We start from the raw sequence: 22,173 nt of genomic DNA on the forward strand, positions 1-22,173 counted from the left end.
GAATCGAACCGAGGTCCTCCGGCATAGCAGGCAAGCACTTTGCCCGCTGAGCCACCGCGGCCCGCCCCCCAGATTTTATTTTGTTTTATTTTTTTTTACATGGGCAGGCACCGGGAAACGAACCCGGGTCTCCAGCATGGCAGGAGAAAACTCTGCCTGCTGAGCCACTGTGGCCCACCCCCCAGATTTTATTTTTTGAAAATTTAAACTTATGAATATCCTACAATGAGCATCTTTTATCTAGATGTACCAAATACCATCCTGCCTCATTTGCTTTTCTTTCTCCTTAAATGGGTACATGAGCTTGACCATTTATGTGTGTATAGATGTGTGTATATTTTTTCCTCTGAAACATGTGAAAGTAAGTTGCTGACATCATGATATTTCATCACCCCAGCTCTCCTAAGGATAAGAACCTTCTACATAGTTAAAATTCCATTATCACATTTAGGTGGCTCTTTACTTCTGGGCAAAGGGAATGTTGAACACTTTTTTTTTTTTTTAAGCATTTTTTATTGTGAAATATATAGGTAAAAAAGCAATAAATTTCAAAGTACATTTTAACAAGTAGTTATAGAACAGATTTACAGATGGTTCTGTAATTTTAGGTTTTTCTTTCTAGCTACTCAAAGACACTGGAAACTAGAAGTAATAACAGTATAACGATTGAGCAGTCATGCTCATTTGCTAAATCCTATGTTCTCTGTCATTATTCCTCCTTCTCCTTTGATATTTCTCCCAATCTTTGGGGTATTTGGGCTATGCCCATTCTAACTTTTTCGTATTGGAAAGGGTATTGACAATATGGGGTAGGGTGATGCAACTAGTTGATGTTCTTGGAGAAACTGGCCCTTCTGGGTTTCTGGGCTATCTGGCCTAGGAACCATCCAGAGGTTGTAGGTTTCTGAAAAGTAATCTTAGTATGTGAAACTTTTGTAGAATTTCAGATAGAACCTTACGCGTTTTTTAGGGTTAAAGGAAAGGTTTTGGTTGGGGTTTGACAAACCGTGATAATTGACAATATCTAGCTGAAGCTTGCATAAAATTAACCTCTGAAATAGCCTCTTGACTCTATTTGAACTCTCTTAGCCACTGATACTTTATTTTGTTATATTTCTGTTCTCCATTTTGGTTGGGAAGGCAGTGTTGATCTACAGTGCCAGGGCTAGGCTTATCCCTGGGAGTCATGTCCCACTTTGCCAGGGAGACTTTCACCTCGGGATGTCATGTCCCATACAGAGGGGAGGGTAATGATTTTCCTTGCAGAGTTGGGCTGAGAGGTCACATCTGAGCAACACAAGAGGTTTTCTGGAAATAACTCTGAGGCATAACTATAGGTAGGTTTAGCTTCTCTTTTGCAGAAATAAGCTTCACAAGAGCATGCCTCAAGATCAAGGGTTTTACATGTTTCTTTAAGATGATTGTATAATGATACAGCTTTCACAAAGTGACTGTGTGATTATGAAAACCTTGTTCTGATGCTCCTTTTAGCTTCTTTTATCTACGATATGGACAGATGAGTAAAACGTATGGATTAAAAATAAATAAAAGGGGGAATAAATGTTAAAATAAATTGGGTAGAGGGAAATATTAGTGGTCAGTGAGAGGGAGGGGTAAGGGGTATCATATGTATGAGTTTTTTCTTTTTATTTCTTTTTCTAGAGTGATACAAATGTTCTAAGAAATGATCAGGGTGATGAATATACAACTATGTGATGGTATCGTGAGCCATTGATTGCATACCAAGTATGGAATGTTCATATGTTAAGAATGTTCATATTTGTATGTTGTTTGGTTTTATTAATAAAATTTAAAAAAATGATTTTAAAAAAAAGATCAAGGGCTTATTTAGCTTATTGACTTAGGAATCCCTAATATTTGAGACAGTATCAGAGGCTTCCCAGTGAACACCTATCTCTTTAATATGTTAGTTTATGAAAATTTTTTCATGAACCATATAAAATTTCACGAGTAGGTTATTGTCAGATAAAATTGTTTTAGGCCAACTGGGTAATGTTTTTGAATTTTTCTTTGGTTTGTGTTTTAAAACCAGTGCTGTGAAATTTGACACCTGATTTTTTTGTCATAGAGAAAAATCCGTAATTATAATATTTTTTATCACCAGATGTCTTCCTTTTTTCCTTTCTAATACTTCCTCTTTCTTTCCATTAATTAATTAATTAAGCTGTATGGTGGGTGTCACTTTTCATTCCTTTTCCATGTGAGTATCCCCTTATTGTAGCACCATTTGTTAAATTTTTGTTTGTTTGTTTCTGTTTTTTGTTTGTTTTGCTTGTTTGTTTGATTTTTGCGGGGGGAAACACATGGCCTGAGAATTGAACTCGGGTCTCCCGCTTGGCAGGTGAAAATTCTACCACTGAACTACCCTTGTACTCCCTGCAATTATTTATTTTAAAAAAATGTATATTTTATTGACAGATCTTCACACACATACAGTCCATACATGGTGTACAATCAGTGATTCAGAATATCATCACATAGTTGTGTATTTATTACCATGACCATTTTTTAGAACATTTGTATCACTCCAGAAAAAGAAGTAAAAAGATAAAAGATAAAATTCATACATACCATACCCCTTACCCTTTCCTCTCATTGACCACTAGTATTTCAATCTACCTAATTTATTTTATCCCTTATTTCCCTTATTTATTTATTATCCATATTTTTTTTACTCATCTGTCCATACCCTGGATAAAAGGAGCATCAGACACAAGGTTTTTTTTCACTATCACACAGTCACATTGTAAAAGTTAGATCTTTATATAATCATCTTCAAGAATCAAGGCTACTGGAACACAGCCCAACAGTTTTAGGTACTTCCCTCTAGCTACTCCAGTATACCATAAACTAAAAAGGGATATCTGTATAATGCATAAGAATAACCTCCAGGATAACCTTTCAACTCTGAAATTTCTCAGCCACTGAAACTTTGTCTCTTTCTCTCTTCCCGTTTTTGGTCAAAAGATTTTCTCAATCCCTTGATGCTGTCTCCCAGCTCATTCTGGGAGTTCTGTCCCACATTGCCTGGGAGGTTTACACCCCTGGAAGTGATGTCCTGTGTAGGGGGGAGGGCAGTGAGTTTTCCTGCTGAGTTGGCTTAGAGAGAAAGGCCACATCTGAGCAGCAAAAGAGGTTCTCTGGGGGTGATTCTTAGGTCTAATTTTAAGTAGGCTTAGCCTATCCTTTGCTGTAATAGTTTCATAGGGACAGACCCCAAGATCGAGGACTTGGCCCATTGATATAGTCGTCCCCACAGCTTGCAAGAATATCCAGAATTCTCTAAATGGGGAAGTTGGCTATCTCCTCCTTTCTCCCCGGTCCCCAAGGGGACTTTGCAAATGCTTCTTTATTCATTGCCCAAATTACTCTGGGATATATATGAACATCACACACTAACCTGGGCAAACCAACAAGATCTCATGTTCTATTTAGATTCCATGTACTTATGGTGTTCAACATAAACTGATCAAACAAGTTAAATTAGGTGATGTTCTACCCAAAATATAAATTTTGCACCAAATAAACATCTCTCCTTTTGGTCTCATACAGAGGTTGAAGCTGTAAAATATGGACAATATCATCCTTTACCTTGTGTTGTGATCTGCCTTAGTCCTATCTATATCAGCGTCCTTCGGATCTCTGTTTGAAGTCTGATTCCTTTTTCAGCTGTCTGATTCCTTTTTCAGCTGTTTAAATAGTTCCTGTGTAGGGTACTGCTGACTTTCGTTAACTTCAGAGCGCTAACTCTGAGACTCAGGTGTCACATAAATACCCGAAGTTTCTGGAAATAACCAGGTTATATACAAACAGCTCAGTATCTCAGAATTTAGAAATAACGGTTACAACTCCTGGATATGTGTGACTGTTGTAAGAGCTTACTCTTTCCAATTATTTAATGCTAACTTAGGATCACTGTACTTTAGACCTGATAGCTAATATTTTATAGTGGCAAAGAAGGAATAAATTAAATAATTACATAAAATAATTTTAAGGGGAAGAGAAACAGCATAAATTAGTTGTCACTAACATTACTTTGTATATTTCAGAAAAAGATCTTGGTCCTTTCTCATTTGTTCATTTGCCATGCATCTTGTTTGTTCACATATGCCTGTATAAGTAAATGTATAATGGTGAGTTATGAGAAAATTCCTAGGGTGATGATGAATGCCTTTCTGTGCCTAGTTTCTGTCATATTGTGAAATTAGTGAAGCATATGGAATTATTTTAAGCACTTCCCATGTTTTGATCTTAAGCAGTCTATCTCAGAAAAATGAGATTAGAGGCTTTGTTAAATCAAATGAAAAATGCAGTTGATAAGTAACAGTGAAAATGTGGGGCACATTAAAAATATATATCTAAGCTTGAAAATCAGGAGTATTATTTAAAAACTGGTTAAGTTGAAGAATGGTGTAAAACATTGGACTCTTAATCAGGGAAACAAAGGTTCCATGGCATGTATGTGGATCAAAGTAAGCTGCTGTCATCGAGTGCTGGAATGGTACAGAATCATCCAGTATAGTTAGGATTAGGAAGCCATGTTAAAAATATCCTTTGATGGTAAAGAGTATGTGATAAATCTGTTCTGATAACTCCATACTAAAGCGTCCTAATTTATCTATAAGATATCCCTAGAGCACTTGGGTGTGTCAGATCCCTGGGCCAGTCACCCCTAGTCATGAGTAATCTGGTTTCTCCCCCAGAGTGTTGTACAAGTAGTACTTTGTGTTTGTGTCATGATATAAGAAAAGGTGGGAAGCATTCATTTATACTGAAGGCATGGAGACCATAACAGCACTCTTAAGTACATTTTATTTTGTAAGTGGAAACTAGAACAATGCTTGTTGTTTGGCTGAAATTTAAGGATTGTGGTGTGAGAGGATCAGAAATAGATTTTGGTAGATTCTCTGAGTATGATTGTCTTTATGATAAAAATCTTGTTCATCTTATTACTCAAGTAACAGTGAGCAGGGTAGGTCCTGTCAAAAAGTTGTGGCATACAAAAGGGGGAAGAGTGAAATGAGACAAAGTATCAGTGGCTGAGAGATTCCAAACAAGAGGTTATCCTGGAGGTTATTCTTACCATTAAGTAGATATCACCTTGTTATTCAAGATGTAATGGAGAGGCTGGAGGGAACTGCCTAAGAGTGTAGAGCTGTGTTCCAGTAGCCATGTTTCTTGAAGATGATTGAATAATGATATAGCTTTCACAATGTGACTGTGTGATTGTGAAAACCTTGTGTCTGATGCTCCTTTTATCTACCTTGTCAACAGACTAGTAGAACATATGGAATAAAAATAAATAATAGGGGGAACAAATGTTAAAGTAAATTTAGTTTGAAATGCTAGTGATCAGTGAAAGGGGGGATAAGGGGTATGGTATGTATAATTTTTTTTTCTGTTTTTGTTTTATTTCTTTGTCTGAATAGATGCAAATGTTCCAAGAAATGATCATGATGATAAATATGCAGCTATGTGATGATATTGTGAATTACTGATTATATATGTAGAATGGAATGAACAAAATAGGAATGTTTGCATTTGGTGTTTTTTTGGTTTTTAAAAAAATAAAATTAATTAGAAAAAAAGATGTCAGGTGAGTTGGCACGGTGGGTGGCAGGAATAAAAAAAAAATTATGGCATAGGGGAGAGGAGTGTTGGAAGATGGTGAAATGAGAAGCTCCAGGAATCAATCCCTCCACCTCAATAACTGTTGAACTGGCAGGAACTGTCTGAGTCAACTATTTTGGAACTCTGAAGTATAGTGGAACATTTGCAGCATGCAGGGAATAATTGGGCGAAGAGGCTGATAAATTGTGGTAACTATTGGTGAATTTCACCCTCCATGCAGCTGCATCCTCTGTCCCCCGACTCTGACAGGCAGCAGCAAAAACTATAGTATGGCTAGCCACTTGCTGGTGGTGCCAGGGTGGCATAAGGACCTACTTCTGCAAAATCCCAGTGTGGTTTGATTGCTGTTGACAGCTTTTTAACAGCAACTTCAGATTGCGATTGTTTGAAATGCCCTCAGGCAGAAGGTCCAGAAGAGTCTTAAAGAGGCAGTATCCTTCTTTTTTTTTTTAACCTTTTTTCTTTTTCCACTCTCTGAGAGCAAAATAGTTTGGAAAAGTCACAAATTGACAGCTCTAGGCCTCAACAACAACAACAACAAACCATGCAATCCCAGAGGAGTGGGAGACTAGATTTCTAGAGTTATAACAGTGTCATGTTTAGAATGTTCTGTTCTCAACAAAAATTGTAAAGCACACAAAGAAACAGGAAACTGTGATCCATTTACTTGAAGAAAAGATTTGCCAGAAACTACCCCGAGTAAGCTCATTTATTAGAACTATTAATCAAAGACTTTAAATCTGTCTTAAATATATTCAGTCAGCTAAAGGAATCCATATACAAAGAAATAAAAGGAATTAGTAAAATGCTGTCTGAACAAAATAAAGGGCTAGAAATTGTAAAAATGAACCACACAATGGCGATTTCTCAGAAAACTACATATTGAGCTGCCCTGTAACCTGTCAGTGCCAACATTTTTCTTCAGAGGAGTTGAAAGCAGTGAAACTGCTGAGCTGTACCTCAGCAGCCCTGACTTTTGAAAATGACTGTACAACCATACAGCGCCCACAGTTTGTCATGTGACTGTGAAACCCTGAGGCTCAGGCTCCCCCATCCAGGGCATTGGCACATGAGTGGAAAATAAATAAGTAAGTAATGTAGTGAGGGACAAGGGCATAAAAATCTGGGCAGACTGAAACACCAGTGGTCAATGAAAGGGAGGGACAAGGAGCATAGGATGCAGGTTCCTTCCTCTGTTCCTTTACCTCTTTTTCTGGAGTGATGCGAACACTCCAAAAATGATCACAGTGATGAACACATAACCACCTGACGACACTGTGAACCATCAACTGCATGCCTCAGATAGACTGCATGGTGTGTCCATTTAAGGTTCCTAAACACAAGACGTGTACAATTTTAGGAATTTGTACTGTGTTGCTTTCTAAGAGTTTTGAGGAACTTCCTATGTTTGCTACTCTGGCATTATGAATTACAATATTTAACAGGTAATTTCTTAACCTTTTATACCCAGAAAGATGCGTGTTTATGTATTGGTAAATGGAATAAATGGTGCTGGCCTAATGGACAATAGTTCAGTGTTCTCTTGAAGTCAGGATGATAGAGCAGCCATGGAAGCCTACTCAGTGTCAGGTTGCAGATGGGTAGGGTTTTAGCCACCATGAGATGCTGTGAGACTGTCCTTGGAATCATCTTGTGCCCTTTAAATGTCAGGCAGGCTTTGAAAGGCTTTCATATCTAAAAAATGTTTGGGATTAAAAGGTAAAAACCTCAAAAACATCAGAATATTGGTAATTGTCTCTAGTTGGTGGGATATGATGGGCAATATAAATTTTCTTCTAAATTACCCCATTGTTTTGGACGATGTTTCTTATATTCATAATGAAACAAAGTTTAAAAAATAAACTTAGACTCTTTCTTGTATGTGTCTTGAAATTGTAGGTTTTGTTTATAACCACATACTGTGTTTATTTCTAATGTACTATTAATATAGAAAATTTGAAGATTTTTACATGTATTAGGCTCTTGACTCACCTTTTATAAAGCAATGATTCTCTCAAGACTGGTTCAATTGAAGTGGTGAGTTTTTTTTGTTATAGTATACATTTCTAGCAAGTCTTGGTCAAAACAAAGCCAGTTATCTCTCTGTGATAGTACCTGCTTCATGGGAAGTAAGATTGGAAGTAAGGCCATTTCAGTTGTACACAAATTATAGACCTTAGGTCAAATCTGGCTTACCACCCATTTTTTCTCCCCTCATATGACAGACATCACCAGTACCAGTTTCCCTTGGTTTCATTTAAAAAAATTTTTTTCCACACATTTTTTATCGTGACATACAACATATATACAAAAAGCAATAAATTTCAAAATATATTTTAACTTGTACTTAAAAAGAAAATTTTGAAGTTTAGTATGGGTTGCAGTTAAACAGTTTTAGGTTTTTCCTTCTAGCTGCTTCAAGATACTGAAGACTAAAGAAATATCAACATAATGATTTAGCAGTCATACTCACTTGTTAAATCCTATCTTCTCTGTTATAACTCTTCCTTCCCCTTTGATCCTTCTCCCAGTCTTTAGGGATATTTAGGTTATGAACATTCTAATTTTTTCATGTTGAAAAGGGGTGTCAGCAACATGGAACAGGGGGATGGAACTGGTTGATGTTCTTGGGAGACTGTCCCCTCTGGGTTTCAGGACTTACCTGGCCTATGGACCATCTGAAGGTTTTAGGTTTCTGAAAAATAATCTTCACACAAATAAACTTCGTGTGAAACTTTTGTAGAATCTCAGATAAGAGTCCTAGATATTCTTTAGGGCTAATAGAAATTATGTTTGGTTAAGGTTTGACAAACCACTACCATTCAGTTTTTGTTAATAAAATTTTATTGCAACACAACCAAATCCATTGATTTGTATATTATCTATGGGTTCTTTTTCCATTTTAACAGCGGAGTTGAATAGTTGTAACAGGAACCATATAGCCCCCTGAAGCCTAAATTATTTACTGTCTGGTCCTTTGCAGAAGAAGTTTGCTGACTTAATCTAGTCCAACCAACACATTTTTTTTTGGAAAATTATGAATAAAACAATTCATAACTTATGTTATGTATTTCTTCTTGGGTTAACTTCTTTGGAAGTTGTGCTATCAAGGACTTGGCCTGTTTCATCCAGTTAGTTGAATTTATATGCATAGAGTTGTTAGCAGCATTACCTTATTATCCTTTTTTTTTTTTAGTGTATATATATATTTTATTATGAATGTTATTGGTTACAGAATATACCTCCTTATTAACAGCTTGCCTTAGTCTAGTACTTTTACTATTTTACAATTTTTACTTTTTACAATTGATGAAAGAATATTATTGAAATTGTGCTATTAAGTTCAGTCCATAGTTTTCATTAGCCTTTGCCATGTTGTACAGTCCTCTGTTTTTTCATTTTTAAATTCGTGTTCCTTTAACATATATGCAACTTAAAATTTCCCTTGAAACCATTTTCAAATATCGAATTCAGGGCTGCTTATTACGATCACAGTGTTTTGCTACTATCACCACCATCCATTGCTGAAACTTTTCCATCAAACCCCTTAAGCATTAACTCCCCATTTCCTACTCTCACCCTGACCCTTGTATTCAAGTTTTGACTCTGTGAATATACTTATTCTAATTACTTCATATCTGTGAGGTCATACAATTATCCTTTTATTTCTGGTTTATTTCACTTTAAATGATGTATTCAAAGTTCATCCGCTTTGTTGCGTGAATCAGAACTTCATTTCTTTTTTTATGGCTGAATACTGTTGTATTGTGTGAATGTACCAAATTTTTTTATCCAGTCATTGATAGACACTTGGGTTGCTTTCATCTTTTGGCTATTGTGAATAATGCTACTGTGAACATCGGTGTATTAAATAGCTGCTGTAGTCCTTTTGGGTCATATAGTAATTCTATGGTTTCATTGAATTTTCCTTGTTTTTAATTTTATTGATTTCTGTTTATACCTTTATTAATTCCTTCTTTCTGCTTGCCTTGGGTTTATTTTGCTCCTTTTAAGTGTACTTTCAGGTGATTTTTCTTTTATTATAAGAGATTATTTCTCTATGAGCGCTGAGCTTCCAAACTATCCTTGCCAGTGACCGATGTAGCCCTGTCTGCCATGGAATTTCCTCTTGTCTGACTTCAGGGTTGCTTTGTTGAAAGTTACCATTTTGGTAGACATATTTCTCAACTGTAATGCAAAATTTGATGGGTAAAAGTCTGTGAAATATGATGTTTTTCTTCTCTGAGTGGATGTCTTTTTTCTTTATTTTTGGTTGAAACTGATGCCTGCTAAGTAAGTACTTGTCAGTCACTAAATAGCTTATTTATTTTAAAGTAGAATATTGGATATTTAGAACCGGACACTGCTGAGAACTGTTGGAGTTTTGTCAGAGTCTTCGAAATGATATTAGGGCCTTTTCATAATGCCGTGATTTGGAAACATGTTATAATGAAGGCATTTCCTTTGAGCTACATTATGCCAAAATAACACCTGGCTGGTAAATTTCTTATAAGTATTATTTTCAGATGTTTTGAAATGATTGGCCTCCTATTTGACTTTTATTCCAAAAGGAGATATTCTAACTTTTGGTTTTGTAGTTTGCAGCTTGTGGTAGTCTACCAAATAGAATGCAGTGTGGCTTCTTATTTCAGGGCTTCCTTGCTAATTGTCCTTTAAATTTACCTCTGAAGCATGCTTGTCCTGAATTATTTCTCCTTGCTTTGAGGATGAATTACTGGTTTTGTAGACTCTATATATGAAACTCATCTTCTAGGGAAAAAAAAGATTTATGCTTTGGCTTGCCCTTGTTCTTTTGTCCATATGAACATTTCTTATGATGCACTATTATAAAATGAACTGAATTATTGTATAAGAAAATTCATACATATTTGACGAGTGGTACTCAACTATATCTTTAAAGTTTGAACTAAAAAAAATATACTTGTTGCTGGGGAGAACATATTTATGTTGATTTTAAGATTATTATTTCTGGAAAAAATAGCTAAAACCATTCATTATATAAGGGAAAATTGTTTTTAAAAGTTGCTCATTTGTAAATAGCCTTGTTTAGTGATTTCTGTTATGTTAGAGGATCCCTCACCATCCTCAGATCCCCAAAGCTGGTTTTTTTTAGACCCTCAAAGTTTCTTAATTGAGGAAATGGACTCAAAGCTTTAGGAAAATGTCTGTTCGAGTTTTCTTATTCAAAGTGATAGTAAATTTTATAACACTGAGAAAATAGATTAGATTTTAAAGTTAAAATCTCTATCATGGCTTAAAAAATTTTTTAAGACAATTTTGACTCTAGTGGCTAGATTTTTTTTTAATTTTTGTTTTTACTGTGAAAAATAACATATATACAAAAAAGCAATAAATTTCAAAGCACACCAAAACAATTGGTTCTAGAACAGATTTTGGTATGGATTACAGTTCCATAATTTTAGTTTTTTACTTCTAGCTGCTCCAAGACCCTGGAAATGTCAGTATAATGATTCAGTAGTCGAACCTATTTGTTAAACCCTCCCTGCTCTATATAACTTCACCATCTCCTTTGAGCTTTCCGGTCTTTAGAGTTATTTGGGCTGTGCCCATTTTAACTTTTTCATGTTGAAAAGGGCTCTTGGCAATATAGGATAGAGGGATGGAACTAGGTGATATTCTGGAGAGGGTCTGTGTTTCAGGACTTATCTGGCCTAGGAATCCACCTGGCAGTTGTAGGTTTCTGGGAAGTAATCATAGTGCATGGAACCTTTGTAGAGTTGGCAGGAATGGTTTTGATTGGGGTTTGGCAAACTGTGATAGGTAGCAATGGCTAGCTGAAGCTCACATAAGATTAGCCTCCAGAGTAGCCTTTTGACTCTATTTGAACTCTTTTAGCCACTGATGCCTTATTTGTTACATTTCTTTTCCCCCTTTTGGTCAGGGTGGCGCTGTTGATCCTGTGGTGCCAGGGCCAAGCTCATCCCTGGGAGTCATATCCCATGTTGCTGGGGAGACCTTGACCACTGGATGTCATATCCCATGTAGGGGAGAGGGTAATGATTTTCCTTGCAAAGTTGGGCTTACAGATAGAGAGACCACATCTGAGCAACGAAAGTAGCTCTTAGGCATAACTATAGGAAGGTTTAGTTTCTCTGCTATATCAGTAAGCTTCACAAGAGCAAGTTTCAAGATCAAGGGCTTGAGTTATTGACTTGGGACCCCCTAATGTTTGGCACAGTATCAGAAGTTTCCCCGGTGGCAAAGTTTAATAGTTCCATATATTTTTCTCCCATCCCTCAAGGAACTTTGCCAATACTTTTTAATTATCTGCTTAACATACTCTGGGTTGTATCTGGGCATTACATTAAGCTATACAGGATTAGAGGCCCTTATCCCAATTCTGGGCTCCCTGAGTTTGGATTGTTTAAATGATCTATCCAGACAGGTTGAGTTAGATTATGTGCTACAGGAAATTTAAGTTCTGGGCAAACTAAACCTTTCTTCTTTTTGTCTCACAGATTAGGTGATGTTCTAAAATATAGACAATGTCTTCCTTACCCCTATATTCTGAATTACCTTAATTCTGACATGATCGGCTTTATTCTTATCTCTAATTGAAGCCTGATCTCTTTTTCATTTTCTTTAACAGTTGTTCTGTGTAGCAATGCTGACCTTCAGAACTGCAGAACAGGTAGCAAAGTTCCAAGGAAATACTAGCTTATGCATGTATAGCACAGCCTCTCAAAATCTAGAAATGACAATTACTACTCCAGACTAAATGTGACTTCTGTAAGAGCTTACAATCTAGTCCCAATTTTCTTATAAGTATTTTTTAGAAGAGTCCATATAATATTTGTTCTTTTCTTTCTAGCTTATTTTGCATCACAGAACGTCCCATAGGTTCACTGACATTGTTGCATGCTTCACAACTTTGTTCCTTTTTGTAGAAGTGCAATATTTGATGATATGCATACACCACCATTTGCCATTTGGCTTCTCAGTCAGTGTATCCTTTAGCCACCTCCATCCATTGGGCATCATGTATAATGTCCAAAGTCAACAGTCCATCACCACTCTCAATTTTAGACAGTTTCATTGCTCCTAAGAGAAAAATAACCAATAAAAACACCTTCACCAAATAGAAAATCCAGACCTCCCCATAACTCTTGTTCCTACCCCTTATTACTTATCCTTGGCATTGCTCTGGTACTGTTGATGTTTTCCTGTTAAACCTAGCTCATAGCATACAATGGCAGTTTTCCCCCTATACCCTGATATTATGTACTCTTTGTACAAGATTTATACCTTTGAGGTAGTTCATGCAAGAACTTAAATTGTATTTGCAGTGTTAATCGGTGGAAATAAAGGGCTTTATACAACCCCTTTCAATCATATTCACCTTCGATATGGCACTATTACTTTAGACCCACTAATGAACTATCCATTCCCTTACATTTAAGTTCAACCTCATTAGCTCACTGTTCACCCATCTCTAGCTTCTGTGTATCTCTGGGTCCCCTATATTCTGTATTATAACCCTCTGACTTTACCTTTACCATGGTCATAAAAGCGAAATCATACAGTATCTATCCTTTTGTGTCTGGCTTCACTTAGTATTAGGTCCTCAAGGTTCATCCATCTTGTCATGTACTTCAGGACGTCATTCTGTCTTACTGCTGCATACAATTCTATCATATGTAATCCACTCACCTGTTGATGGGCACTTGGATTGTTTCTTTTGGTGATTGTGAATAATGCTGCTATGAGCATTGGTGTGCAAATGTCTGTGTCACTGTTCACATCTTTTCTAGGTATATACTTTGTAATGGTTTTGCTGGGTCATAGGGCAAGTCGATATTTAGTTTTCTGAGGAACCACCAGACTGTTTTCCATAGCAACTGTACTATTATACATTCCTACCAGCAAAGTGTCCTAGTTTCTCCACATCCTCCCCAACATTTGTAGTTTACTGTTTGTTTAGTAGCAGCCATTCTCAAAGGTGCAAGGTGGTATCTCATTTTAGTCTTGATTTGCATTTCCCTTTAGCTAATGAAAATGAGTATCTCCTCATGTGCTTTTTAGCCATTTGTATTGCTTTTTGGAAAAATGTCTATTCATATCTTTAGCCCATTTTATATTTGGGTTGTTTGTTCTTTTGTTGTTGAGTTGTCTGATTTCTTTATATATAGTCTGATATGTGATTTCCAAATATTTTCTCCCATTGAGTTGGCTGCCTCTTTGCCTTTCTAACAAAGTATTTTTGAGGCATAAATTTTTATTTGATTTTGAGGAGTTCCCTGTGTATCTATTTTTTCTTTCATTGTTTGTGCTTTGGGTATAAAGTTTAGTAAGCTACCTCCTATTACTGGGTCTTGAAGATGTTTCGCTACGTTTTTTTATAGGAGTCCTATGGTAGTGGTTATGTCTTTGGTCCACTTTGAGTTAATTTTTGGTTAGGGAGTAAGGTAAGCATACTCTTTCATTCTTTTGGATATTGTTATCCAGTTCTCCCATGCCTATTTGTTGAAAAGATTGTTTTGTCCCAGTTCAGTGGATTTGGAGTCCTTGTCGAAGATCAGTTGACCATAGATTTGGTGGTCTATTTCTGTGATCTCGATTTGATTCCATTGGTCAGTACTTCTGTCTTTATGCCAGAACTGTGCTGTTGACTACTGTGACTTTATAGTAAGTTTTAAAATCAGGAAATGTCAATCCTCCCACTTCGTTGTTCCTTTTTAGATTTTTTTTTTTTTTTTTTTTTTTTTTTTTAGCTATTTGGGGTCTGTTTTTCTTCTGAATGAATTTGGTAATTAGCTTTTTTCCCAGGTCTTCAAAGTAGGTTGTTGGGATTTTGATTCTTACTGCTTTCGCAGTGTGACTGTGTGATTGTGAAAACTTTGTGTCTGATGTTCCCTTTATCTACCTTATTGACAGACGAGTAAAACATATGGATTAAAAATAAATAAATAATAGGGGAAAAAATGTTAAAATAAATTTAGTAGATTGAAATGCTAGTGATCAGTGAAAGGAAGGGATAAGGGGTGCCGTATGTATAAATTTTTTTCTGTTTTCTTTTTATTTCTTTTTCTGAATTGATGCAAATTCTAGGAAATGATCATGATGATAAATATACAACTATGTGATGATATTGTGAGTTATTAACTATATATCAAGAATGGAATGATCATATAGCGAGAATGTTTGTGTTTGTATGTTGTTATGTTGAATAAAAAAAAACTCTCATGCTCTGTTCAAGATTCCATGTACTTATGGTAACTAAGCTGACCATAGGAGTTAAATTAGAAAATATATTACCCAAAATATAAATTTTGCACCAAATAAGCATTTCTTGCTTTAGTCTCACACAGAAGTTGAAGTTTTAAAACATGAACAGAACCTTCCTTCACTTAGTCTTCTTATATACCATAGTCCTATCCAGATCAGTTCATTCATGTCTCTACTCAATGTCTGATCATATTTTCAACTTTTTAAACAGTTCCTGTATTGGGGTACTTCTGACTTTCATAGCTTCAGAGCGCTGACTCTGAGTCTCAGGTGTCACATAAATACCTGAAGTTTCTGGGAAAGACCATGTTATATACAAACAGCTCAGTATCTCATAATTTAGAATTAACAGTTTCACCTCATGAATTTATGTGACTGCTGTAAGAGCTTACAGTCTAGGACCCTTTACAATAGTCCCCAACCCAGTAACCCATGCTCTTGGCTTTAGTTCACCGAATTTGTAAATTATTCTTAGTCCGTATGATTGAGGCATGATAATATTTGTCTTTTTGTTCCTGACATTTCATTCAACGTATAGCTCTTAATGTTTATTCATCTAGTCGTGTGCTTTACAACTTCATTCGTCTTGTGGCCTCTCAGTGATCCATTGTATGTGTACACCATAGTTCCCCCTTCCGTTCCACAATCGTTGTACACTTAGGCCACCTCCAACATTGTGGATTGGGAGCACTGCTGCCAGAAACACCAGTGTGCAAATGCCTGTTCGTGTCCCCGCACTCAGTTCTTCCAGGTATATACTGAGCAACGGGGTTTCAGGATCATATGGCAACCCCATCCCTAGCCTCCTGTGGAACTACCACACTGCCCTCCAAGGGCTAGACTTCTCATTTCCCTACTGACAGTGAATAGGTACATCTCTCTCTCTCCACATTCACTGTAGCACTTGTTTATCTCTGCTCATTTTTAAACAGTTTTATTCACCCGTTGTTCAATCCAGCCTAATTGTATAGACATGCCTTCGCCACTGTACTCTATCTGAAGACAATTACTTTTCTTCCACACCTAATCCATACCCTTTTCCCAATCCCCCTTTTATTAATATGTAGTGTCCTTCTTTGTCTCTTATGATGGCTTTACATTTAAAGTCTTTTTTTTTTTTGATATTCAAGTATAGTTACTTCTGCTTTCTTTTGATTACAGCTTGTGTGGAACATCTTTTTCAATCTTTTCACTTTCAGTCTATTTGTATCCTTGTGTTTAAGATGAGTGTCTTGTAGGCAGCATATAGTTGAATCATTTCTTAATCCATTGTGCCAATCTGTATCTTTTAATTGGAGAGTGTAGTCCATTAACATTCAAAGTTACTACTGTACAGTGATTTGTGAATCTACCATCCTATCCTTTGGATTTATTTGTCAGATCTATATGTTCTTTTCCCTCTTTCTCTTTTCATCCTTTAAGTTACCCTTACTGGTACTCTTCAATTCTGTGCCCTCCTTCAGACCTCCCTCTCCTGTCTTTCAGTATTTCTTGTAAGGGTGATCGCTTATTGACAAATTTTCTTAATATTTGTTTGGTTTTGAAAATTTTAATCTCTTCCTTTTGTAGGACAGTTTGGCTGGGTGTAGAGTTCTTGGCTGGAAGTCCTTCTGTTTCAGGGTCTTAAATACATCATACAACTGCCTTCCTGCCTCTGTGGTTCCTTTTGAGTAGTTTGAACTCAGCCGTGTGTTGTCCCTTGTGTGTAATAGATTGTTTCTCTCTTGCCACTTTCAGGATTTTCTGCTTCTTTTCAACATTTGGCAGAGTGATTAGTGTCTTAGAATAGGCCTATTTGAATTTGTTCTATTTGGGGTTCACTGGGCTTCTTTGATTCACATATTTATGTCTTTTATAAGGGTTGGAAAGTTTTACCTCATTATATTCTCAGGCAATCTTCCTAGCCCTTTGCTCTTCTTCTCCCTCTGGGACACTGATGATTATTATATTTGTGCACTAGGAGTGTGCAGGTGACCGCCTGCAGGGCTTGGAGATATGGGAATAAGGGACTAGAGGAGGGGCGAGAGTGTGTGTGCCTGGGATGCCTGGATTGTGGTGGTGGGATGTGGTGTGGGAACTGGGGTAGGGCACATGGCAGTGTTGTGTTCCAGTAAGGTAGCACGGCTTACTTCCTAGTCCCTGCCTGTCTGTGCACTCCTGAGATCACCGGTTGGGTGTTCTCTGGTTCTCAGTTCCTCAGCTTTTGCGACCAGGGCCTCCCTATGTGGTGTAGAAGACCCTCCCAGGTCACTTATACCCTGAAGTCATCATCCTGGTTGTTTTTCCATCACTGTTCTGTGGAGCAGGGGAGAACTCAACCTACCCTATTCCTCCATCTTTCTAGTGGCTAGATCTTATTTGCTGTCCACAGCTCTTTCATGTTGGTAAACTCTAGAGGCTAGATTCATACTGTTCCTTTTTACTTGGTTCTCCCAAAACCAGGGCAAAAATAGCCATTTCTCCCAAACTACTCTGAGAGAAATATTATATTGATTTTAGATCTATGATAATAAACATCAGTAACTATATATTTTAGATTTTGGTCTGGTGACAAGTGCTCTTAACCCTGAAGATGTTAAGTGTATCCAAGTAAGAACATAGGTTTATGGAGAATAGTACACATAAGAGAATCCCTTTAAAAATCATGAAAAATTGGATTTTTAAAAATACTCCAGCAAAAAACTAATGGAAATGTGATAAATGTACAAGAATAGTAACATGCTAGTGGTTCTTCAAGCTTGGTGATGGTTATATGAATGAGTTTGTTTGCTGTTTTCTCTCTTTTTAGATTTGTTTGGTGAACCCCATAATAAAAAGTAAAAAATAAAACAGATATCTCTGATTGTTTGGGTAGATGTTAGCATATTAAATGCTTAAGGGCACAGTGCTTGCCATGTTAACAGCCCTTCTGAGAGCATTTGTCTGTCTTGAAACCCCTGGAAGGTCTGGTTTTATCCCACTCGGGTCCCTGCTCACAGGCTGGTGCCTACGAGTTCCTTAGGCCAATTAGATTCTCTTGACAATTTGTAAGGGAAAGTAATGGGAAAATGAGACAGTTAGCAATGAAAAAACAGAGGTAAGAATTAGTGTCATTAATGGGTAGAGTATCAGTCATGGAAGGGTCATGACAAAGTGAGTTTGTGGGTTAGCAGCAGTGATGAGAAACTAGGTAGTATAGAGGGTAAGAAAGGGCAGGCTTTTGAAATTGGAGAATGGTACAACCAGCTAAGGGGAGGTTTATAGGCTTCATGTGTGCCTGTTTATAGGCTTCATGTGTTCCTGTTCCTAAGGCCACTTGTCCAGTTGTACTTGGGTTCTTCTGCACATCTTATTGAAGTAAACCTTTCTTCACTAGATTTGATTTGTATTCGAATCCAAAAAGGAGTGCAGCTACTATAGCCATTGATTGATGTAGATTTTTCTCGTAAAAATTCTTTGTGCATGCTTTTCTTTTTCCCCGTTAAAGATTCCATGTAATTGTGGTGTTCAAATAAACAAGTTAGATGGTATGCTACAGAAAATACAAATTTTGTACCAAATAAACTTTTCTTCCTTTGGACTCACACAGAAGTTGAAGTTTTGATATATAGTCATTATCGTCCTTTACCCTTTGGTCTGATTTACCTTAGTTCTGACCAAATCAGCTTCATTCGTATCTCTAATTGAAGTCTGATCTCGTTTTCATCTTTTTAAACAGTTGCTGTATGGAGTAATGCTGAATTTTCATAGCTACAGAATTCTGGCTCTGAATCTTTGTGAGCACATTTTTTTAGAAGGTCAGAATTTATAATTACCTAATCATCTAGGCGTTCCATAGTCCAGTTTCTTAAGCATTATCAGAGCCGTGGCCATTCCCTGGGTAATATTTTAAGCTTTATTATGTATAGTAAGAAAATTTTTATTACCCTCTTACTTGACCATTATATAATTTAGTAGTGGTGTTTACACTGTCCTTCACTAGACTTTGATTGAATGACATTTAATAAAAATAGCAGGGTTTTAGTTTGAAAGCTGCCAGAATGAGATATACCAGAAATGAAATGGCTTTAAAAAGGGGAGTTTATTACGTTGCCAGTTTACATGTTCTAAGGCCGTGGAAATGTCCAAATTAAAGCAGGGCTATAGAAATGTCCAATCTGAGGCATCCAGGAAATGCCTTGGTCATCTTGATTCAAGAAGGCCGATGACCTTCAGGGTTTCTCTCTCAACTAGAAAGAAGCATGGTGAGCATGTCGAAGTGTGCTATCTTTCTCTCCAGGCTTCTTGTTTCGTGAAGCTCCCCCAGGGGCATTTTCCTTCTTCATCTGCAAAGGTCTCTGGCTGCATGGGCTCTCTAAAACTTTTTCCAAAATGATTCCCTCTTAAAGGCTCCAATAAGCAACCCCACCTTGAATGAATGTAGACACACCTCCATGGGAACCATCTAATCAAAAGTTACCACACACAATTGGGTGGGTCACATCTCCATGGAAATAATTAAGAAGTTCCCACCCAGCAATATTGAATGAGAATTAAAAGACATGACTTTTCTGGGGTTCATAACAGATTCCATCCGGCACAAGCAGTAATCCAGTTTCTTTGATTTTTGGAAAGGGGAAACTTGCCTTCTTGCCTTCTATAGGTTTCCTATTAATTGAAAACTGTCTCAATACAATTTTTGGTGGCTTAAGCACTATTTTCTTGGCCAACATGATTTCAGATTCCTTGTTTCTGCTGTGGATTATTAAAAGACATAGCTCCGAACTATGGAGAGACTTGTTTGAATATGAACACCCCATCTACTATTGTCTTACTGTCTTTCTCTTTTTGCTGTTCTTTTTGTTCTGCAAAAATAAGAGGAGATCTGGCCTAGAGGAGATAACTCTCAGAAGATGGAGATTTAAAAATAAAAGATGCAAATGAAATTGTTTTATAAGAAGTATAAAACTATTTATATTTATACTAAATAAGTATAGAAGTATTTATTCTAAATAGGATATACAAGGATAAAAGGAAAGGTTTGCATTGATTGATAGTGAAAGTAGGTAAAAGGAGAATCTGTAATGGATTTAGAATCAGGGATTAGCACTCGGGATGGCAAACCTCTTGGCTTGATAAGGAATGAAAACTAATAAAGAACCATTTTACAAGCAAAACTGGCTAGAAGGAGTTCTTTTTCCCCTTCTTAGTGGGTGGCTTGCTAACATTGTCAGAGACCTTGGGGAATGTTTACTTTTTCCTCCTAATTTGCTTCTTTGCAGAAAAGTTTCTGCATAAGAAACCAAGACTGATACAGACACTCTTGTGATAAGGGGCCTATGGAAAGAAGCGCTTTTATCATAATATTATTTTTGTAATACCGAATCTTAGATTGGCAGCTTTCTTTGGGGGCGAACTTAGCCTTTGATAAATTTCCTCAGGCCCGAGAAAATGAGCTGCTAAAGTAGAAAGGAATAAAACTATTTGGTTTAGCCTCTAGATGGTGATACATTAAGGACTAATGACTGCCAAGAGGAAATGTCAAACACTAAGTTAGTCTACTTTTTTTGGCAACTGAGAATCCGGTGACTCAACAGTTTTAGGGGGTGTATATTTAATGTGGGTGGAGGAATAACATTTTTTAAGGTCTTGTTAAGTTCAACCCTGTTGGTCATAGAGCCAGTTTGTATTTTCCTAAACCCAAGAAAGATAGATGCTGTAGACTACTGGGGGTTACTTGTTGTGAAGGTAGTATTGGATAGAAACCATGTTTTTAATTGTGGGTAGGTGTGAAAAAGTGGTGCATTTGTTCATGTGAGAGAGGTAATTTAGAGTTTTAATTGCTTTGGTATCTCTTTTTCACAAACAGGCGCTACTTAAAGTGTGTTTTGAAAGGAGACTGATTCAGTTGGTGGTTCTGGAGGTATAAAATCCAAGTTTAGACTTAATATCTATTAAAAATTAGTTTTAAGAAAACAATTCTTTAAGGGCTTTTTAGCTTATGCCAAGTGTGGTCAACATATCCTGGCTATTTGAAATTCAGCACTTAAATATTCACATGCATTTTAACATGTATGTATTTTAATTGTGTGAGGAGTATTTTAAATTGTGTTCTCCCTAGGAATCAAGGCAATTCGTCATCCTGTGTGAAGTAAAGAATGTTTCCTCCATTTTTTGAAACAAAGGCCATGTCTGTTATTGTTATAACAGTGATTGGGGTGTGTTAAAAGTCTACATCTTTGCAAAGTTGGCCCCTTTAACCTTCTGGCTTTGTATGGAACAGACAGATGATCTGCAATTTCCGTGGCTATTTCATTTAAGTAATAAAAATGCCAAATTAAGAGTTGGTGAATCAAAAAACTCAGATATCAGACTGAACAGGTATCATTTCAAGCTGACTACTTTTCATTTTTGTTTTGTCTCCCCTGTGAAAAAGTAGCAAATCTGCACAAAGTGCAAAATTGTTGACCCTTAATTGATTACATTTTTAAGGACGTTGGCTTTTTATTTGAAAATTCTGCATATGTTCACCTAGAACTGGATTATATAACTCTGGCAACAACGAAAAGGGATCAACTTTGATATTAATTATTTATTTTTATTGATATATATTATATATTCACATATCACGCAATCATCCAATGTGTACAATCAGTGGTTGACAAAATCATCATATAGCTGTACATTTATCACAATTGCCTTTTTTGTGAGAAATAACATATATACAAAACAATACATTTCAAAGCACATCGCAACAATTAGTTGTAGAACTGATTTTGAAGTTTGGTATAGATTATAATTTTACAAGTTAGGTTTTTACTTCTAGCTGCTCTAAGATAGACTAAAAGAAATGTCAATATAATGATTCAGCAATTATACTCATTTGTTAAACCCTACCTTCTCTGTATAACTCCCCCACACCTCTGATCTTTCTCCCACTCTTCAGGGGTATTTGGGCTATGCCCATTCCAGCTTTTTCATATTGTAAGGGGCTGTCGATAATATGGGATAGGGGGATGGAACTAGTTGATGTTCTGGAGAAGCTGAGGTCTCTGCATTTCAGAGCTTATTTGGTCTAGGGATCCATAAGGAGGTTGTAGGTTTCTGAAAAGTTACCCTAGTGCATGGAACCTTGTAGAATCTTATATAACACCCTAGGTGTTTTTTAGGATTGGCAGGAATGGTTTTGGCTGGGATTTGGCAAGCTATGATAGTTAGCAATGTATATTGAAGCTTGAATAAGAGTGACCTCCAGAGTAGCCTCTCAACTCTAGTTGAACTCTCTCAGCCACTAAT

General features: G+C 36.7%; 1 protein-coding gene across 1 annotated transcript in view; it reads left to right on the top strand.

Moving 5' to 3' along the window:
• CTNNA1 (catenin alpha 1) overlaps positions 1–22,173 on the top strand; it is a 219,353-nt gene that overhangs the window by 108,198 nt on the left and 88,982 nt on the right. The window lies entirely within an intron of this gene.

Source organism: Tamandua tetradactyla, chromosome 20 (assembly GCF_023851605.1).
Source record: "Tamandua tetradactyla isolate mTamTet1 chromosome 20, mTamTet1.pri, whole genome shotgun sequence".
Taxonomy (NCBI): Eukaryota; Metazoa; Chordata; class Mammalia; order Pilosa; family Myrmecophagidae; genus Tamandua; species Tamandua tetradactyla.